The sequence below is a fragment of the Homalodisca vitripennis genome, chromosome 5 (genome assembly GCF_021130785.1).
Source record: "Homalodisca vitripennis isolate AUS2020 chromosome 5, UT_GWSS_2.1, whole genome shotgun sequence".
Lineage (NCBI taxonomy): Eukaryota > Metazoa > Arthropoda > Insecta > Hemiptera > Cicadellidae > Homalodisca > Homalodisca vitripennis.
In genome coordinates, this window is record NC_060211.1 from 89555800 (window position 1) to 89579787 (window position 23988).

Genomic DNA, 23988 nt, shown 5'->3' on the forward strand with positions numbered 1-23988 from the left:
TTTATATATATATATATATATATATATATATATATATATATATATATATATATTAATTTAATAATTATTTTATTCCTTTCATTATTTGATAAATAAAGGGAAGTTTTAATTAAATAACCGTTGGGTTCACAAAAAAGGAAATATAGATGCACTCACAAACACAAACACACATATGTATGTATATTTAATATATATATATATATACATATATATATTATTCTCTATATATATGTATATATATACATATATAATCAAAATTTATATTTCTTTTTATCAACAATCTTTAGAAAAAAGAATAATTGACTTTTGCCGTTATTAAAGAGGAATCAAACGGAAATATATTTGTAAGATAATACTTTAGTACCAAATAACATCTGCAATTGAGTAGTACCCTTGAGGATAATTTAAGTAAATGAGAATAAAATCGTATAGTTGTAAATCGTGCATGAACAGACAACATGCAAGATTTAATTTATATTTCATTTAGAGTTTCTTCCGTGATAATTTATAGTGAATATTATTAAAACTATTATTAGCAAACAATCGTTTTTTTTACAATTTATTAGCGTTAATAGACTAAAATCTGAAGTGAAAAATTTACAGATTGAGACTAGTTCCTATTTTTAACACAGATTTAAACTCATGCCCCATGTTAAAAGCGGTGGTAAATGCGTGAACGGCAGCTAAATGGGGCGACTATCTTATAGTCTGGGTACTGTACCTAGAAGCTATTTGCATTTTATAATAAGACACCTAATTCATCGTTACATTAATAGATGTATGATTTCATTAATAGATGTATGATTTATACATTTATTGTTAGATTTAAGACGTTAGGGTTAGTTTTAGTGTATTGTATATTATTTATAAAAATATTAAAATGTAATATAAAAATCAATAACATTACGTATCCTTTTGTGTGTGGTATAGTTCCCGTAATGAATTACGTCCGCTGATAGAATCAATTACTCCTCAGTGACATGCGAGCCTTCAAGTTTGGGAATTTAATTATTACGAGTTGAACCAAGTTTATCGCTGAGCTAGAGTTTTAAGTGAGCCGGCTATCAAAATCGCTCTTGTAACACTTGGTACTTGTTAAGTTCTTACGTAAGGATTCTTCGTTCTCTCTTTGACGTGTTAGTTTTAGCACAGGGCTTTCATTTTTGGCGTTATTGTGGTTTAATAGTTTTCATATGCTAAAATATATTGTTTCTTAGACAGTAATCGTCATGATTGAATGCCTAAAAAATAGTTTTGAAAAAGATATAATAATGTTTTTAAATATTAAAGACAATATCTATTAGTATATCAGACAGAAAACGGGTGTTTGGTGTCTGATATACTAATAGAATAATTCATTGATCCCGTAAACTTTCACCTAATCCAACCACCGGTAATTATAGTGGACTATCCCACCAGTTTACTGCAAAAAAGCCCTTGCGGCAAGAGTTTTGCAACCGACTTCCACGTCTGAGAATAGTGCCTTAGACGACGCACCCATCCTGATTTTATGTGCAGATAGCTCACTTAACATTTCGCTCTACTGATTCTTCCCCTAAAACTTGTAGAGAAATTCTGGTCACTGAATCTGGTCTGTATCATCGTGTGACTGAAAAAATTAAGTAGAATTAAATTAATCGCTGATTTAGAGTTGTTAGACGGCCATGTATTTCTGTGTTAATGCCCACTCATTTGACAAGGCTTTCCAGCTGACAATCGTTACGATATAAGAAGACCTACAATAATTATAGTAATAGTATTGTAAAAGTCATACAAAATGACGATGAATATCAAACAATACATAGCTTGTTTAGATTGTTTTACTCTTTCATCTGAACAAGCAAAGACTTATCAAATGGTTTTCAATTTGAAAACTAATACAACAGCATTAACATGAGAGAGCTACATACTTAAAATTTGTAGAAGAATATTGTGTATTATATATCTATATATAAAAGCCAAACATCATTGACAGACTGATCACATTTTCTCAAGATTATAAGGATTTGGACCATGAAATTTTGCAAGATATTTTTTATAGGCCCTAAATACGTATTATGAAAGGATTTCGGAAAATGTACTCCTTAATTGTCTTAAATATTAAAAACTAACTTGTGTTGTGTATTTTGCCTTCAATTTGAAATAATGAAACAATGAATATTTTTATTCCACAATATCATACATGTATACAGAGTACAGAGCTTGGAATAGGCCTTGCCACAATTGCCAGTATGTGTGGCTTGGCGTCTAATATATACACAAAAATAACATGTCTGGTGAACTTGAATGAGTCTAGTCCATCTTGATGCTTACAACTATACAAACAGCTCACTGCAGCGCGCACGGCTTATCACTGCTGATAACAAACAAAAGAGTACTTCTTATTGTTAGGACTAAATCTATTACATAACTCCTTCTTCCTTCCTCACTTATAGCGTTACTGACATTCGATTGTAAAGAAATGGTGAATATAATCTAGCATTAGTATCGTTTTAAATAAAAATAATTATTCATGAAACTCAGACCACTTTTAGTAAATAGCCAAGCTCTTAGCTTAGTACAAAACTCATTTAAATTAGAAATTTCTTTAATATCCATTGGTAATTGATCAAAATATTTTGGCCCCAAATAGAGATACGATTGTCTAAAATTTGACGAAGGGGCCGATGTAACAAATTAACTACACCTCATAGATCAAACCCTGCTCGAAAACTTTGCACTTGTATGCCTCATGGTTTAAATAAAATATTACAGCATTTCCATAAAACTCAACCATACCGGTTGCAATTGGCTTGCAACCCCTACAAGAATTATATTTTGTTTTCAACTTCACTATATCCTACATATGTAGAATTTGACACACATGGATTGGTGCAATATGATCTCAACGGAAAAAGGAAACATTTTTTACACACACCATAAATCTAGAGGGATTGAATTAGGGTTGCAACAGCTATAAGAAATATGATTTGTTTTTCAAATGCCCACTTATATACCTACTTTTAAAATCCACTCCGGCTTCAATTATTTATTTCCTTTACATATATGGCTTTCTCCGTTATCGTTTTATTCTTTTTTAAATAATTAGTACAATGTGAAAAGTTTTAAATTAGTTGAAAAAATTAGTATAAAAGAGAAATATATAGTATTTTCAACTTTTATATAGCATATATAATTTGTTGTTTACGAGAATTAGTTTATAGTTTTTTTTATGTTATGTTTCCATAAATTTTGCATATCATGATTTAGGTAGGCGCTTAAAGAGTACATAATTATATATTAAAAGGAAAGATATATGATTTTCAAAATGTCAAAATCAGTTAGAAAATTGTCTCCTTTTTATTATTGTCGGAGAGATCAGAGGAAATTATAGTAGACAATATGAATTGGTGAATAATTTCGTTAGTGACAATAAATATATAAATTTTAAATTATTTATAAAATTATAAAGGTTAGTTAGCTATAGCTAGTTAAATTAAAATTTTGAACTAGTCTTTTCAGACTTGTAGTAAAAAGAATCGCATTGGAAAATTTTAGCTTTCGACTTTATAGCCATTGTCCTGTTTGCAATGTTGTGGTTAGTAAGAAAAGCCTTATTTATAAAGTATAGTCCTAGAAATATATGTATATAGATTTTAGTTATACTAAAATTACACGTGAAAGAGTTTCTTTTGGTAGTCGTTAATTAAATATTTTTTTATTTTCTAAAAATATCCGTCAAACATTTTAGCATTTTGCAAATACATATATATAACTACAGAGAAAAAAGAAGTTACTAGAAACCTTTATTTGTATTGATATTGCCAGTAAAACGTGTGTGGAATGCAATATGGCACTCATCTCTGGCCAACACACGCAGAGCTCAAGCCGACAATAAATATTTGTAGTGACGTTTATTTTTATTTATCAACAAATGGAGAAGTGGGCGCTAAACGGATATAACTTTTGACATATTTCTAAATGTTTACACGTTTAAACAAAATTGGAGTAGTTCATTAATTGATTACCTTTGTATACATTTTGAAAGTACGTTAAAGAAAACTTATTTCAACCGTGGATACAAAGATTTGAATTTTGGACTCTGAATGCCGAATGCAAATGATAAACAGACAATTTAAATGAACGATGGTTTTTAGAAAATGTAGAATATTTCTACCAATATATTTCCAGACAAACACCCCTAATGGGAATATCTTTATGCATTCTATGATTGTGCCATAAAAATTCATTTTGCCTCTCATGTCCCTATTTTGGCTCCATTCTCAGTCTCAACAATTTCAGCCAGAAGATAAACCGGGGATAGAAAAATTCTGTAACCGAAGTCTATATAAAGCAATCCCTTGGCATAAATTATTAAATATTCAGGTTTCACCAAAGCAAGGACCTCGGCGTAATTCATCGAACAGTCCTAGTACTACCAATTACGTTATCTAACTCATCAGAGTCTGATGTAACTCTTTGTATTAATCTCAGTCTGTGAATACATTGCTTTTATTATTTTAACTTATTAAAACTGTTTAATTCTAATGCATTGGTGTATTACTGGGATATAGGCCTAGACATCGAAGTAGTCTCTCTTATGGAAGATACACTCTCAAACTTATAGTATTAAATATATAGTAGTTTTTCAATAACAGTATTGCGGCTTTCATGCTGTCAAAATTTGTCAAGATAATCAAATGCTAAACCAGTTATATCATACTATGATGCTGCACCTCTCCTAAATAAGAATTATTTCGTTCATTCAAGCGCTCAGTAATAACTTCCTCTCAGCTCAAGAATGTTATAATTACAGCAACATCATTGTTGTATAAAGTATGAAATACTTCGAAATCATATTTTTCAGGGATGTCTAGAGTAATAGCTTTTATTACATTCATTGATGTCTTATTAACAATAAATCAGCTGTAAATTAATCAGTATTTCAAGCAATATAATGCGTCGTTACGTTTTTACATGATTTAAACATGTTTTTCAGTTTTGAATCAGCACTACTAATAGCAATTTTAAACATTAATACCTATAAATTTAATACTTATACACAAACAAAAATGAAAAAAGTTAATTAAATTAAATTTATAAGAATTGAAAATATTCTCGATCTTCTAGGTTGCTTTAATAAACATAACATTTAATAAGGTGTATAGTTATAAAGCTTTATTGTTTCTTTATGTTGAGGGACTTGGTACTTTGTATGTGTTATTGTAAAATTGTATAATAAGTGAAAAGTATTGCTACAATAAGGAGTACCATTACCGAGAAAGGTCAATAAAACCTCTTCTTCGAAAGGACCGTCCTTGAGGTTGGTGGCACCTAAGGCAATATTATTCTAGGCACATCGTCCTCAACATAAATTTATAAAAGTTAAACTAATTTAAATATTTGAAGGAAGTTGAACTCATCAGTGAAGTAAGCGCTGTGTTATTGTCATGCTTCCTACTTCAATTTAAAACCACAACACCCATTTTTCAACCTAAAACCGCAGTGCTCGGAACAGCTTACCGCAGTTTTCCCTCATGCTTCCCCCCCTCCTGATTAAGTTCTGGTTATTAATGAGAGTTATTTAGCGTTTCGAGAAATAACCGTATTGTAAAATAAACAATAAAACAAAGTTAATTTATTAATAAACTCTTTATATATGTTTAAAATTATCGTACCGAATAGACGAAACACATGGGGTTTGGAGATCTCTGAGGTTGTAGTAATAAATACTCAATATTTCCAAGTTTACTTATGTAAAATTAAACCTAAAATCACCACTTTTAAGTTAAAACACAGATACTACTACCAGTTGCTTCCTAAAATTATAACGTGGGGTGGGCCTAGTTTCCTAGATGTCTACTTACACTTCCGTCTTAAGCATCTTAGCTCGACATTGCAGATTGGAGCTCGAGAAAAAAGGAGTATTGAAACACAGTGTAAGAAATAATCTAGGACTCGAGAAATCACCTGAAACAAAATCGCGACGGAATTTGCTATTAATTTATCATGAAAACGTGGTCTCGTCAGGACATCACCACACATTATATCTGTATTAATCTGGCAAATAATGATTTACCAACACTATGAATTAATAATATCACATCATCAATCTAAAATGTTTCACTTTGAACCAGTTACTGAATAAGACATTAAAAAATTAGATTTTTTCTAAATCCAACAAAATCAGCTGGTTGGAATGAAATATTTCCTTTTATTAAAAAAGAATAACATTTTTGTCAAAACATCTTACAGTTCTGAAAACTTACCTGTTAAAGAAGGAATTTTTCTATTCTTATTAAAGTGCTCCCTATACATATTACTAAAAAGCATAACAAAAACGGTTTAGATAACTTTAGGCCAGTTTCTCTTTACCAGCCTTTTTAAAGTATTAGACAGATCAGCGTGCTCTAGACTGTATGATTTCTTGGTAGAAAATAGTATTTTAAGTTTTTGTCAGTTTGGTTTTCGCAAAAGAAGTACATGTGATGCAATCTTTGAGTTCTTGGAGCATGTGTTGGGTGCAGTGGACGAGTCGCTTTACCAAATTAATGTTTACTTCGACTTGTCTCAGGCGTTCGCCTTAGACTTACAGACTTAGAACTTACAAAATTTTCCCTCGCAATTGTGTCAACTTTTATATTCTGTTTTGAAATCTGAAGTGCTACAGCATTGGGAGAGTGCCCTTGAGATGGTTAAATTCCTTTCTTACTGCGTTTAAGCAGGGCGTAGTGTTAAATTCTGAGACGAGGAGTAGATTACGGAAAGTGGCTACTGTTATGCCCCAAGGCTCGATATTTGATCCCCTCCTCTTTCTAATCCATTGTAATGTTCTGCCTGAAGCTGTCAATATTATAAAAATGGTTCTATACGCTGATGACACATCAGTAGATGCCTCAGATAAAAACAAAGATCAATTGGTTGAGACATTGATAGAGGCATTGATCCAACTTAAATTTAATGAAGGAATGGTTTTCAGCGAATGGGTTTTTACTTAATCCAGAATCGACTCAGTTTTTTACATTTCCATATTAACCACAGAAACCTTTTCAATACTGATTCTTCTTTTTCCGATATATTTCAACTTAGTAGGCCTACCAGTAACAAAACATCTTAGAATCAAAATAGAGTCATGTCTAACTAGGCACCACCACATTCATGGTGACAGTAAGAATTAACCATTCAAATAGTGTAAGTTTGGCAAAGTGTTATAACACGCATTCTTTGCAAATATTTGAATCAAATATTGGCTAACATAACAGAACGTACGTAAATACATACACGGTGTTTAAAACCATTTGCTTTGCAGTGTTAACCTGTGTTGTTCAAACATTTCTACTAAAATTAGACTTTATTTAATGTCTTCTTTTAATGTACGAAGAATGCAGTAAAAATCAAAAGTGTGCTCCTCCATCAATTTGAAGTGATTGAAAGTCTAAGGATCTTTTACGGTAATTGAATAGGAAGGAGACTTCCAACTATATAAAGTTAGCTTTAATAATGCATTGACGTAGTGTCGTGAAGTAATCAGCAGAAGTTCTTACGTAACACGGAAGGGACGCTAGACGTTCCTCACGTCAATAGAACAACTTAAGGAGTGCTGGCACAGTTTGTAACTTTCTTCTAAAGTACAGATTCAAATTCCACTTTAAAATTACTTTAAGATATTGAGTACTATTAAGTGACATCTACTGTGATGCTTCTGAAGTATATCGTCGTATAATTTATTAATGTAAAAATGTTAATAAGAAAATACGATGTGGAATACTATGGCATGGTAATATTAGGAAAAACGTGAATGAATAATAATTTGGTGAAAATGATTCGCTGGTATAAACCAGTAAGAAATTTAGAAGGATACAAGAAGGACTGAGTTTATTATTTTCTATTAGATTCTCGAATGTATTGTATGAGAACAACTGTAAGTATTAATAGCCGTAGCGGCAAATAAAATCGGCAAGGAGAATATAGGTACAAGTCATCAAGGCTGCAAGGTGGACTCATATTATGTTAGACTGGATACTGGAATGTGTTACATGAGAACAACGAACGCATAGTCGTAATTCCGTAAAGTAATCAGCCGGAGATCTGACGTAACAGTGAAGGCGCGCTGAGGCTACATTCTTTACACCAAGAGAGGAATGTCGGTACACGTCGTCAGGGGTACAAGGTGGACTCATATTATGTTAGACTAGATACTGGAAATGTGTTACATGAGAACAACGAACGCATAGTCGTAACGCCGTCAAGTATTCAGCTGAAGTTCTGACGTAACAATGAAGGCGCGCTGAGGCTACATTCTTTACACCAAGATAGGAATATTGGTACACGTCGTCAGGGGTACAAGGTGGACTCATATTATGTTAGACTAGATACTGGAAATGTGTTACATGAGAACAACGAACGCATAGTCGTAACGCCGTCAAGTATTCAGCTGAAGTTCTGACGTAACAATGATGGCGCGTTGAGGCTACATTCTTTACACCAAGAGAGGAATGTTGGTACACTCCGTCAGGGGTACAAGGTGGACTCATATTATGTTAGACTAGATATTGGAATGTGTTACATGAGAACAACGAACGCTTAGTCGTAACGCCGTCAAGTATTCAGCTGAAGTTCTGACGTAACAGTGAAGGTGCGCTGAGGCTACATTCTTTACATCAAGAGAGGAATGTTGGTACACGTTGTCAGGGGGTACTAGGTTGACTCATATTATGTTAGACTAACAACGAACGCATAGTCGTAACGCCGTCAAGTATTCAGCTGAAGTTCTGACGTAACAGTGAAGGTGCGCTGAGGCTACATTCTTTACATCAAGAGAGGAATGTTGATACACGCCGTCAGGGCTGCAAGTTGGACAGTTTATCACGCGAAAGATTTTTGTTCTATCATCAATAGAGGATTGAAAGAAAGAAAATAACACAATAAATTTGGAATAAATACTTGTAAATTGTATTGAACTTGTAATGTTCTGGGAAGTCTTGTAAAATACTGAATATAAAAAACAAAAACTATTTACCCAAATGTTTATAAAACATATTAGTTAATACATTGTTTCTTTCTTTGATGCAAAATATCTCACGTTATATAAAAATTTATAACTATTTTTATTGTTTTTAAAGTTAAGATAGACTATTTAAGGAAAAATTTTTATTTGCCACCAAGAAAATCCAATGAGTACTGCAACTTTTTCCTAAAGATCAGATTACGATTTTCCTCTATCAGAACTTTCGTCAGTTAAGTAATATTAGTAACATCTACTATTTTACTGTAAACTATCATCTAATCGAATATAGATGAAAATATTTTAGTACAATAAATATGTGCTATACAATACATATAGTATAATATAAATGGCCATAATAAATTATTAAGAAATAAAAAAACCATGTGTTAGAAAATTATTTTTTGTAAAGTAATTATCTATACAGTATTTATACAAGAAGTATAATATAGTGTATTCCAAAAAAAATAAAGAAACTAAGCTTTGATCATTAAAAAGAAAAAAATAGATTGTGAAATTATTAGGTTTCGATATTTCTTTCCACAATACATATTTTTATTTAATCAGTATAAGTTTAAATTAAATTTAGCCATAAAATTTTAAACTATTAATATCTCAAAATGAGGTCTAAAGTACTACTTCTGTAACTTCCCATGGGTTTTCTTTGAAACTGCAACCTAACTTTCTACCCTAATGTATACTAATTTATTACAAAATTCGTGTATTATAAATAATAGCCTTGAGCTTGAGAAAAGATTCCAATATTACCTAAAATGTCCTTTGTATTTTACATTTTGTGTTCAATAGAAATCGGAACAATGAGAACAATATTTTCCTTTAACTGTCCCATAAAAGTAAACATCAACCAGCCACAGGCAATACCCGAATATTACTCGCAGTTGGTACTTTGGTTCTGATGGAAGCATTGCGATTGTTCTAAGAATAAAGCCAAGAATGTATTATTCGTTTAACATAATTTTATTTTCCTCTCAGTGACCACAAGATTACTGTGTGAGTTGTAAGTAGACGAACTTTAAGTCTCTTAATTTTTATAATGTACAATATGCCTACATGCATAGGGATTAAAGCTTTGAAACCATATCCTTAATATCATAGACTCCTCTCCCTCCTATTTGGGGAATAAATAAGTAAGAAATATAATTCTATAATTTGTCACGTGATTCAAACAATGTGTAAGAAATACCATATTATATACCAGTGGTAAATGAGGACGGGCAGAATAAGGATTGGAAGTGGATCAGCCACTCTTAGGATTCATTCTTTTATTATAAAGAACAATTGTGTATTGAAGACCTTTATTTAGTTTGCAAAAAGAATAAAATAAAGTAAAATGATATTATTTTAAATGGTTTAAGTCTATACAAACCGTAGGAACATCGTATTTACATGTAAGAAAGTATGTTTGCTTAGTAATCCTAGCAAATGATCCAGTCCATCACTAAGCCCAAAGACAGTATTTAATGTTCAAGAGTTACTTATAAGGTATATATGTTTTACCAATGTAAATGAGAAAGCGTGTTCATGTTTTTTTTTTTAAATTTTTTTCCCTAATACTGCAATCAGAGATATCTCTAAATTATCACGCATTAGGGTATTATTACAGCTTCTGTCGTTTCCCAAGTTCGATCAAAATTCACAGAGCATAAGAAATTTCTATCATGTTTAAGTTTGAGGTATTTTCTTTCTGTTATTGCAGTTTAAACTCGCTAACCTTTTTATTTCATGGAAAAGGATAACCTATTTAGGTCATTTAAATGTATTTGAATTGAAACTATATTTTATAGCTAAAAATTTAAAACATTTGTCATTTGAGATAGCCAACTAATACGAATTAGTGTATATTGTATTTTGTATCTTCCTAATAATTTCAACTCCGAACATTATTGCACAAAACATATTTCAATTTGCTGAAACCCTTTTATCGTCATGAAGCTTCCCTAATAATAGCTCTATAAACGGACTTATGTTTTCATTTTTTCATATTTTTAGGGAATTAGGTTGTCAAAAGTTAAAAAAAAAAATGCAATGAAAAGCAAAAGTTTAATGAGACGGTAAATATTTTTAAAGAGAGTGCAAATGATTTTGTGACTATAACGTGGCTCTGATATCCCTCCTCTTGTTCATTTTTATGAGTATTAAACTTAAACGAGTAATTCAGAACACAATAATATGTATTCCCTCATAAGACTAACTCGAACGATAGTCCTCCTCCGTAGACCAATGGTTATAGTCTCGGCTCTCTTACCGAGAGATCACGGGTTCAAATCCCGGGGAGGTCCAAACATGTACTTTGTACTTTAATAAAAACCAGTGCACTTCGAAGCCGGCATAGCTGACGATGAAGCTTAAATGAGATTAACAAAATTTAAAAAAACTCGAACGATATTTCACGGCACCAAATTAAAAGATTTCCTTATTGTGATTTAACATATTGTACATTTATTATGTGATAAACCAATGGTAACAAAATAATTACATAATAGTGACCTGTACTAACACATCAGGAACAGGCTATTGGGTAGAATAGGTAGATACAATCATGTGTTTGGACCCCATGGCAAAAATATAATCCGTAGTATTGTCCCGGACGTCGGAGCTTTACATACATAATTCCGCTTTTCATAAACTTCATGTGACTTTAGATATCTAATCTAAATTCATCTTAAATCACTCTACATAAAGACATACATGAAACTGTATGTCTTTATGTAGAGTGATTTTTTTATCAAAGAACCCTCCCCTATTGTAATTGAAAAGTTTGATTTCTTTAACAATACGTTTTATTAATACCAGTATCATCCACCTATAATATTAAAATATTTACTTCATATATTATACATTTGTGTTATTAAACTTATATTGTTTCCTTACAAACAAGTGGTTCGATCGACTTTGACTGATGAACCGGAAAATGGCGCAATTTTTGTGGTATTTAACAAGGGCATTCATGTTTGAACGCCTAAATAGACTGATGGGTGTTAAATTCACTGTTATAACTGCATTCCGTCAAATCTACATAGTGCCATTATTATCTTCTAATACAAGGCAGGTGTAAGCGACCCCGACGCACGTAACAGGCTTTCGGTGACACAGCTTACGAAATTTCAAGTCTATAGGTCATGTTATTCTTGAGAAAACAGCTAACTTTTGTCAGTCTACTAAGTGAAATGCTAAAGTAACGATCAGTCTATCCATATGGATGTATTATGACCTCCTTATTTGCGTAGAATTTTTAATGTAAAATATGAGGTCTACAGAATCATATAAAAATAGATTAGAATTTAGGAAACATACCTCATCTGATCAAACTGAACGTTCCACGTCATTCCATCCGTATATGCAAACTTTTGCAGCAAATAACTCAATGGTCTACAGCCTTTCAAAGTCATCAGCTAAAGAAGTATATACATTTTCATCAAAACCGTACAAATTCAAATTAGTTCAACAATTGAAACATGACCAGACAACTACTATCGTAACAGTAAAATAACTATCTCAGCAAAGAGTGTAATACAGGGAAGAAATGTAAAAACAGGTAGTAAAAAATCCGAGGTCATCAGGAAAAGGTTATGAAAAATAAGCTAATTTAAATAAAACGCAATTAATCTATAGGTTTTTGGATAACCATTTAGATAGCTAAAATGAGGGAAATCTTAGCAAGAATACAATAAAAAACCTGTTTTATCTTAAAGATTCCAATTTTACACTTTATCTTCAACCCCGCTTCAATATCTAGATCTTATTTTCAATCGTTACGTCTTGTCGTACTCAGGAATAAAGTTTTCGTACTCTTGTACATTTCTCAGAAAATTTTAACACATTCCTAAAAATATAGTCGTTATTCATTGCAAAGAATTACAACACAACATGTAAAATGGTACATGTATAACAAATGTTCAATGGATAACTTTAATTGCTTGTTTATCTGCATAGAAACTGGAATAGTTTACGTTAGAGTCATCTTTCATATAACAAGTACATACGAGAAAAGTAATATAAATATAAAACTATTTCGAAAAAAGTAGAAAAATATTTCATTCGAAAAATTAGGTGGACGAAATAACGGACATCCACATCAAGTTATAGTTTCATTCCAATGTCTTAAGAACATGTGGTTTTCCAAAATTCAAAACCTATAACAATTATTTTCATACGGTATAACCGACACTAAAGTTACTTACAGTGGAGACGAAATTCATAAAATGGACTAGTCTTCATGGTGTAAACTTGACACGTACTCTATATAAAATATTTGAATCAAATATTGACTAAGAGTACATATCAGTAAATATACAAACGATGTTTATTGAAGTTGGTTCCTCACTGTTGACCCATGTTATTTAAACTTGTCTACTAATTTTTATTTCGAAACAATGCTTCAATTAATTCCTTCTCCTTTATGTACCGAGAAAGCTGAAAAACTTATGAAGTACGCTCCTAGATCAATTTGGAACGATGGAAAGTGTTAAGATCTTGTTCAGTAATTGAATAATAAAGAGACTTCAAACTTTTGAATTTCATATTAAAGTACAGTATTGAAAAATTACAACTTACACTGAAGAACTCAAAATAATTGCTATGAGTGAGCAACAAGTATCGTTTCCATTTTAGGCATATTGTAAAATTACCCGATAAAGTATATTTTATCAAGATAATGAGTAACATCTTTCTGCGTGACAGGCTTCGATGAGGCTGCATGCAAATTCAAAGTCTATTGTAATGAGTGTTGCTATGACACATGCAACTGTTATATTTTTTACTCAGTTTATTTATAAACTTATAAAATTTGTTTTTGGATTTTTTTACTATCAAAGTCTATTTCTTCTCTTAGGACTGCTGAGAAATTATACTTAGTCCTTAAAGTACTTTAGTAGTGACGGGTTATTCTGGATGGGTAAGGTTGAGTTTATGGACCGTCTCTTGTCGAGATCTTTGAAGAAAAATATTTGGGCATTAAACTCAGTCATGTCTTCTTGGAGGAAGGGGAAGCCAGTTATGTACCAGCCTCATCATTCAAAGAAGGTAGGAGGTTGCACATCCTTAAGTCTAGTCTAGCAAGATCCTTCGAAACTTAGGGAGCCCCCACCAACTCCAACAGTCATCCCTCGTAGTAGTCTAGATCTATTAATCTAAACTTGCACCTCAAAATCTCTAAATTTGCAGTTAGTCATGTGTCGGTCCTGGAAATCTATAAGGTTGCCGAGATTTTAATGTAAATAGCGAATGTTACTCATTTAAATCGTATGAAGTGACCTCCCTCATCTCCAAGCTCGATGTGACTATCAAGCTTCAGGCAAAATTTCAACTCTAGAGGACTGTTTTTTTTTTCGAGATATTACGCAGATAAACAGACACATGGACAGCCAGAAATGGAATTTTGCTATCCCTGTGGTATCGCTCAGCCACCAAGTTATAATGGATAGAATCGGTATAAGGTTATAATGTCTACTATAGTTATAGTAATAATATATGTGCACTTTTACATTCATAAATGTACGTAGCTTATTCTAATATTAACACTCAAAGCCTGGTAAAATCAGAGTATAAATTTTGGTTTAATTCATGTAATTAGGAAGCCAAGAGTAATATATAATACTATTCTCTTATATTTTCTAAAACAGTATTCAGGACTGGTACACGCAAACTGCCAATACCAAAAAAATGTATGTCTAAAGGTCGTTTTTCTCCATTAGTAGTTTTGTCAGTTCTCGTTTACTACAGTTGATTCAATTACATAATACTACAAAAATAAAATCAATTACTTTCCACTTTTTTTAACGTATTATAAGCGATGGGTTATTTTGAAGGATAATAATAATTTTTACATATATTATCGTTAAATGTTACAAAACTCAGTATGCTATTTTATAACATAAGGATGGTAAATAAAGAATATCCTGAGTTTTTAATACTTTAACATAGCACACTTAGGTTTACACCTATTTACTTTAATTGTCATGGGAATAAAACATTCACTACATTATTTCAATGCATTACTATTCGAATAATTTCTTACAGTGAAGGTGTGCTGAGGCTACATTCCAGCTGTTGTTACACGTCGTCAGAGCTGCAAGTCGGACTGACATTCTTATGTGCTCTTTACTGCTGGAATGTGTTGTCTGTGAACAACTAATGCATGGTCGTAACGCCATGAGTAATCAGCAGAAGTTCTGACGTAACAGTTATGGCACGCTAAAGCTACATTACTTAATTGAGGAATTTTGGTACACGTCGTCATCGCTGAAAGATGAACGGACGTTGTTACACACAACTTTCATGAAAGGAATCCATATTTGTATTCACATTTAGTAAAAGTAACAAAGAGGTGGACAGTAATTACAATGTAGTGTATATTCCTTAAATATAAAATAATGTTTACTACGTTTTAATTTACTGAAATTGTTTGAATAAACATAAAATAATACGCCTGAGTTTCTATAATCAGTCTAGGTTAAAACAAAAATTTAAATATTATATTTTGAGTTAACACTATATTACATATATTGAAATTATACTACTCTTGATATTCAAGTACCGAATTATACTAAATATAATATAGCAAAACTATTTTACAAACCGCTCAACAAAACATATTAGCTATTATGATCCATCTGCCTCCTTTCTTATGATATAAATAATATAAGAGTTGGTTTACATAAGAATTAATAAATAATTTTAATGTTTTTAAAGTTTAAAGAGAATATTTCAGAAAAAGTTTTCATCCACCATTAAGAAAACCTAACAAGAACTGCAGCAGTTTGAAACTTTTCCCCAACGAGCAGACTCCAATTTTACACTATAATAACTTCCGTCATTTAAGTACTATTTATAACATCTACTATTATAGTTAATAATATTGTAGTTCACAATAGATCTAATTATCTAGTGAAATTTGTTTTGAATACAATACATTACATATGATAGAAAATAAACGTAAAAATAATAAACAAAACTCCTATATGCGCATACTATTCGATTATTAAAGTAATGGTCTGCACTTTAATTAAACAGAAAAATAATATAATATTTTCAATACTAGTTAAATGTAAAATAAAAAACAAAAAAGCAATTATTTGACCATAAAAAGTTAAATCATTTTGTTAAATACTCTTGTTTCAATACATATTTCTAATATGGTTATATTGTATGAACTATTTATATTTCTGATTGAGGACTGAAATACTTATCACAAACTGAAGAAGAATCTTCAGGTATGTTTTATTATTGGCATCATAACCAAACATTCTTCCGAAATTTTTTTCACGTGTACTATTTTATTACAAAATTTATTGATAATACGTATTTGTTTTAAGCTTTTAAAACGAGTCCAATACTATTCAAGATGTCCTTTGTATTTTACATCTCGTGTGCAATAGATATCGAAATAAAGAGAACAACATTTTCCTTTGACTGTCCAATAAAAGGAAACAACCCGCCAGCTACAGGCAATACCCGAATAGTACCCGTAATCGGTACCTTGCCTGAGAACGGAATCATTGCGATTGTTCTACGAATATAGACAAGAATGTATTAGTCATATAATATATTTGTGTCTAGTGTCATAGTGATGACAAGGTTACTGAACGAAAATATTAACTGTATAAGTAAGATATAAATAAGCGAATTTCAACTGTAATTTATATTTTACATTTAGTATGTTTTCTTTCACAGGGGTTAAGGTTCCGAAACCATATTTGTATTTCAATAAACTCGGAGTGAATATACATAACCGTGAAAGAACTGTCATACATTTTCATTTGGTTCCAAAAGTTTAAAATTAACATTACAGGGAACAATATAGTATTGAACCATCTTTTAATTTGCAATGGAAAAAATATGTATAGAATTAAAAATTGGAATTTGGAAATGGGAATTCGATGTATTCCTGAAGATCCTGAAGATGAATTCCCAGAATTCTAAATGTACATAGTATGAAAATAAAAAGTTTAAAAAGTGTTAAAAGGTTTCTAATTATATACATATTTATCACACTTTTCGAGGCTACATCTCTAATATGGAAAAAAAGTTATAGTAATAGTACGTGATAGTTATTGTAGTTATCATAACAGTCAATACAAGTTGATGGAAGATCGTAAATTACAGGGAAGAAATTATATATGCTTTATAATCCAAGAGAGTGATCCAGTCCATAATTATGTCTAAGTACAGAAATTAATCATCTAGAGTGAGGTTGTAAGATATTAATTTTCCCATGATACAAATAGGAAGCTTGTCATTGTTGGTTTAGTTTTCTAATACTGGAATCAGAGACGTCCGTAATAGCCTTCACGTGTAAATAATCTCACAATAGGGCATTTTCGCAGCTGCGGTCAAGGGCTTTTGGTCGTTCAAAGAGTATAATTATTTGTTAGCATGTTCAAGTTGTAGGTAATTTCTTTTCCTTTACGACAGTATAAACTGACCAGCTTTATCATTTCATAAATGAAAATCACCTACTGAAGTAACTTAAGTTTATCTGAATTAGAACTTTCTTCTGTGGCTAAAAATTAAAAACATGTTCTATATGACGTTGCAAACTAACATAGGAATGTGTATTTTGTATCATCCGACTAATTCTATCTCAGTATGTTGCACAAGACCTATTTCAATGTACTAATAAAACACGTTAATGTTGTGTAGTTGCTCCTAAAATAGCTATATGTACTTTATATGTTCCTATTTAACATATATTGATGAGATAACAATGTAAACAGCAATAAAAATGCAATGAAAAGCAAACGTTTTAATGTGAAAATAATATAACTACTGTAATAAATACTGTAAATGGCTTTAAAGCGGCTCCGATACCGCTCCTACAGTTCGTGCTTGTGAGTTTTACATTGAACCTTTTCGTTGTAATGTAACATCTTTCATATACATTATGACAGAAACCAATTGTAACATATAATAGTAACCTATATTAACACATCAGGAGCCGGCCAATTGAGTTAAGGTAAATGAGTAGGTTCAATAATGTTCCGTTTATACCCAATGGCAAAAATATAATCCCTAGTACGGTCTCGGACGCCGGAGCTTTACATACGTAAATCCGCTTTTCATAAACTTCCTGTGACTAATCTGCGTACTGAAAACTGTATGCTGCTTTAAGAAGAGTTAATTTTTATTTCAGTACCCTCCCCTGTCATAATTAAAAAATTTGAATTCTTTTTCAATATTTTTTTTACTAATACAAATATGTCATCCATGTCATAAAAATCTTTACTTCTGCTAATATGAAATTATTTAAATAAACTTTTATTGTTGAAATAAATATTATTTCGACCATCCTATTTTTTTTAACTAAATCATTTCACTTTCCTTGACGCATTTAAAATGGGCTTTTATGATGTCTAAATAACCAGAAACAGAATCAAAAACATTTTAATCATAAATAGACTGATTAGAGTTAAATTCACTGGTATAACTATATTAAATCATTTATAAATTTACATCACGTTTTTATGATCTACATTACAAGATCTCGATATATTTTGTGGTTAGATATACAGACATACATCTAACATGAAGCAACGTTTACATAATTCCGGTAGAAAAAAGCGAAATTGTATCAGTCTACTGAGTGATACACTAAAATGACGCTCAGCCCATCCGTATGGATGGATCATGGAACTCCTTTTCATTTATGTAGAAGTATTTTAATATCGAGTATTAAGTTTACAAAATCATATAAAAATAGTTTAGAATATTGTATATTTAGGAACAGTTGGTCTTTCTCGAGATATCGCACCACATACATTTAAATGTTTGTTCCATGTGTTTATATAAATGTTTAAATAATAAAAGGTTGGATATGATAGAGAAGGTACTGCAACGAAATTTGGCAAAAAGTAATTCAAAAACATTACTTCCCAATCCATTACGAGAGAGAGAGAGTGTGGAGAGGGAGAGGGGAGAGAGAGTGAGAGGAGAGAGAGAGAGGGGGGAGAGAGTGAGAGAGAGAGGAGTGTTTGTTACTTTGTACAAAAGTAAGAGTAAGCCACAGCATGTGTTATGGTTGTATCCTTAAGATCAATTCAAAGATGTTCGCTAGTGCACAATTAAAGACCATAAAGTGACGTGCACCATAATGTCGTTACACCATGCCACACCACGTGTCGGCAAGAGTAAGAGGCTTTGCTCAGACTGCTTGTCAAACATGTGTTACTAAAGTCACATATTACAATGTTGCTTGATTTTACTCTGTTTGTTTACATAATTATTTATTCTAATATTTTATCGTTACAATCATTATTACTCATAAAACCAATGTGAACTGTTTACTACAGCTGGAATAAACCACAATTGATCTAAATAAAATTGAGCAAATTTCAACATTATGGAACTTGATGTGGAATATATAGAAATGAAGAAACCCGATGGAAACTTTCAATAGATTTTTAAATATTGGGCGGACAGAGACACAATTAGAAGGAAAATAAATTGTTCTAGTCCTTCGAGTGATGGGTTTCGCTAATGCTCATCAAATAAATTGTTTTCAAATATACATTTCTGCTTTTTAATGCAGCTGATAATTAGTATTAAAGTATTAATTACCGGAATATTATTGCATATTTTATTGTGAATATGTTTGATTTCTAAATCTCTTTGAGGTTAACCCATAAGTTACGCAAAGGTACCAACAGAAAATTGCCCCAACGTCACTATATTAAAAACTTAAATGGGTTTTTGGAGATAGTAACTAATAGACATATCGTAAATGTTATTGAAATCAGCAAACTTTCGCTAGATCATTTAAGCGTTAATTCATTCAACGTCAATTAAGAGAAATTTTATTTTTTAAGAATGCCTTGCTAAAAATTTATGGTAGAACAGCATTTATAAATCAGATATTTTCTCTGAAAACGATCATGGTTACCCATAAGAGCTATGTTAAACGTTACCTAACGTTCGGCCTAATCCCATGCAGAGACATCTTTGAACGCCTACATAAAAATGTAGCTTTATGCAAATTTTCAAATCTAGAGGTCCATTACTTTTCTAGAAATATCTTACGGACAAACAGCAAGTATTTTTTCCCAGCCACTGGAGTTAGAGGATTCGCAAACGCTCAGCAAATTAGTATAGAACGCACAAATTTAAAAGGGACAAACTAGACTTTTATGATAGAAGGAAACTTTCTTATACACAAAAGAGTTTATTATAATAATATTACGGCTTTTAGATCATTGAAATTAACTCCGTCACAATAAGGGAATGCTAATCCGGTTATATCATACTATGAAGCTGCACACTCGGTTAAATGTTCCTCTCCTAAAAGCAATTATTTTCGTTCAGTCAAGCGCTCAGTAATAGCTTGGCCCGTCCCAAGAATGTTATAATTACAGCCACGTTATTGGTCTGTGAACTATGAAATACTTTGAGCTCATGGTTTTAACAGGAATGCGTAAAGTTATATATTTTATTAAGTGTATTTTTCTTATCGATAATGAATTTGCTTTAAACTAATCGGTATTTCAAGCAATATAACGCGCATATTTAGATTTTTGCACGACTAAAACATGTTTTTAGCTTCCCAATAACAGCATTTTAAATTGTTTAATTTCTAATGATTCCAACCGATGAATCACGTAAAAATTGCTAAAATTAGTGTTATTATGCAAGGGGTTCACAACAGATGTTACAAACGTCTGTGGCTGATAATACTCATTATTAAAAAAACAATTATAAATATAGGTCAAAAAATTTGTCTCTTATCTGCTAACCTCCTTAATAAAATATAAAAAAATACAAAAAGGCGATCAGCGGGTTAACGATACGTTTGAAAATCGGTGTTTATAAGACTTTTTTGTTTTTAATTGTGACTCCTTTGTTTGAAGTTTGTTTTTACGATTGAAGGATTTTGAAGGAAACTGATATTTTCTGGACATTTGCCATCGAAGAGTGTTACAAAAAGTCAGTAACACTGACTGTTTCGAGATCTGCAATCTGAGATCTTCTTCTTCAGGTAAATCATTAACCTAACACATAATTATTAACTAGGTTAAAATAAACAAATCATACCAACGTCCTGTGACGCATAAGTCACGAATCACAACCGTCATGTTGTATGTGTTCAAAAACTCTAAAACTTATGCTTAATGAAAAACTAAACACAACACTAATTATTTAAACTGAACTAAAGAATACAGGTCGCCATAGATCTTCTTCGCTGACCAACCACCTACTACTTTGTATCACTGAAAGATGGAGAATGTCCGGAAAAAATCTTGTTTCTTTCTTAATGATGAGTAATATAAGCCTCAGAAATTTTTGAATTACCTTTTGAAAACACCCTTATATATATATATATATATATATATATATATATATATATATATATATATATATACAATTACTTTTTATTTTGCTATATATTATTAATAAACGTGATGTTTAATAAAATGTAGACTCACATGTGGATCAAAAAAACTATTTTGTTTTATTAAAGGACTTGATATATTATATATTGTTAAAAATATTGATAATGAGTAAACATAATCTAATATATATACAACCGCATGTGTAACTGACTGACTGACTGACTCACTCACTCACTCACGTATACTAATTCTAACCTACTTCCAGATGAGTTAGAGACTTGAAATTTGGTACACAGATAGCTTTCCACGTGTAACCACCAGGAAAATCCCGAAAAGTGAGAATTTTTCATTTTCAACCCCTCAAAAAAATTCCCAAAAAATCGCGCATTCTTCACTCCTGCAGGCATTTTTTGTAAGCCCGATAGCGGGCGAACCGTTGGAGCTAGCTCGGATCTGACGGAAAATTCATAGTCAGGAATGAAGTGAACTACAAAAAAGGTCTAATGACTTTTTGCTCTATCTTCCATGGTTAAGCGACAAAACGCTCGAACATTTGAAATTCCAGAGATTTTTTCGATAAAAATAATGTTTCAAGCCCGATAGCGGCCGAACCGTTGGTCGTAGCTCAAATCTGATTGACCCATCAAATTAGCAAATTGCGCGATCTACAGAAAAGGTCCAGTAATCTTTTGCCCTATCTCGATTGGTTTGGCCGAAAAACGTGATTATGTACAATTTTGTTGTAACTTTTACGCGAAACTTTTGTTTTTGGGGTCGATAGCGGCGAAACCATTGGTCGGAGGTCAAAATAAGACTAACGTTTTATTTAGGAAATAAGATGACCTACAAAAAAGGTCCAGTGACTTTTTACTATATTTCCCTTAGTTTGACCGCAAAACGCGATTAAGTGAAAATATTGGACATTTTCGCCTAAAAATTTACATTCCGGGCTTGATAGCGGCTAAACGGTTGGTCGTAACTCAAAACAAATTTTAAACGGGATTTAGGAAATCACGTGATCTACAGAAAAGGTTCAGTGACTTCGGGAGTTGGCTGAGCGTTAGCTAAGCGTCAATAGTAGATAGGGACAGAGGAATATTTATTATGTTCACAGACACAATACCCTCTAAAAAAGGCCCAAGTGTGTCATTAACCCCCGGTAATATTAACCCCCCCCCCGGGGATTTCCTGGTATGACCTGATAACCTCCTGTACATTCAACCCCCTGATGTGTTAACCCCCCTGGTAACATTAAACCCCCCCAGGGAATTTCCTGCCATGACCTCATGTCCGAATTTTACCAGTCACCAAATCTCTTAAACCCCCCCCCCCCCTGGGAAGATCCTGGTATGACCAGATAACCCCCTGGAGACTTATCCCCCGGTAACGTTAACCCCCCCTGGGAATTTGTTCATATGACCAGACAATATCCTGACGAAATTAAACCCCCTCTTGTCTTAACCTCCTTAACATTAATCACCCACCCAGGGAATTTCTCGCCTTGACTAGATAGTCTCCTGGTGATATTAAACCCCCTGTTCGACTTAAAATACTGCCTTGAGGTCGGTTTTTTATTATGTTTATACTAAACAATTCAAGATAGCTGACCCGTGCAGACTTTTCTCCCGAGCTCATTTCTGGCTAAACCATAGGTCGTAGATCAGATCTGAGGGCACAATCGAAAGACAAAATTAAATTTCCAACAAGAAAGGTCCAGTCACTTTTTGTCGTATCTCTAACGGTTTAACCGCAAAATGCCCTCAAAGTCAAAAGTTTTTACGAATCCGGAAAAAAATCTATGAAAAAGGTCAATTTTTAAATCCCTTATCATTTACTTAATGTCCGGACTTAACCAGTCACCGAATTCCGCTTATCCCCGAATTTGCAAGCGTTTACTTTGGGGGCCTGGGGGCGTAGCCCCCAGCGAGCCGAAGGCGAGTGTAATAATAAATACCATCACCGAGAGGGATCAATCACAGCCTTTTCAGCAGGATTTTATACCTACGGTTGGTAGCGTATTATTTTTTTGTATATCGTTTTAAGACCCTTACAAAACTCATCAGTAGACTGTGGCTGTATTATTTTTACGTTTCTTACTTCAGCCTGAAAAAGGCAGCGTGCGCCCATTCTTTTCCCCAAGCCGGGAACAGCTTGCCTTGGTTTCCCCTATATTTTTGTGAACTATATTTTTCAAATTCAGTGATCTAGCGTACAGTAAAAGTTTTAAATACAATTTAAAAACTATTATAAGCTACATAAATATAGACATATTATGTAGCTACGTAATAAATACATAATAAGGACATAGGATTACTTTTATAAATATTTTTTTCTTAAATATTTAAAAGTATCTAATAACGTTTATCTCGATTGATACAATTTTACCATCTGACAATATTTAGTTTTAATCATTTTTACTATTTGTTAACTTTGTAAACAATAACAAATATGTTTTTTATGCCATGTCATGTGTGAATAAGTCACCGGAAAGATCCATAGTTTCAAGATTCAGGTCACTTAGTTATTCAAATTTAAAGGTGCGTCACTGCAGGACTGACTGAGCTGTTATAAGAATATAAACTTAGATTAAACATAATTTGAGTAAAGAATTTACTCCTTGAAGTATTTCCAGGAAATAGGGTGGAAGACGAACCGTATCACTAA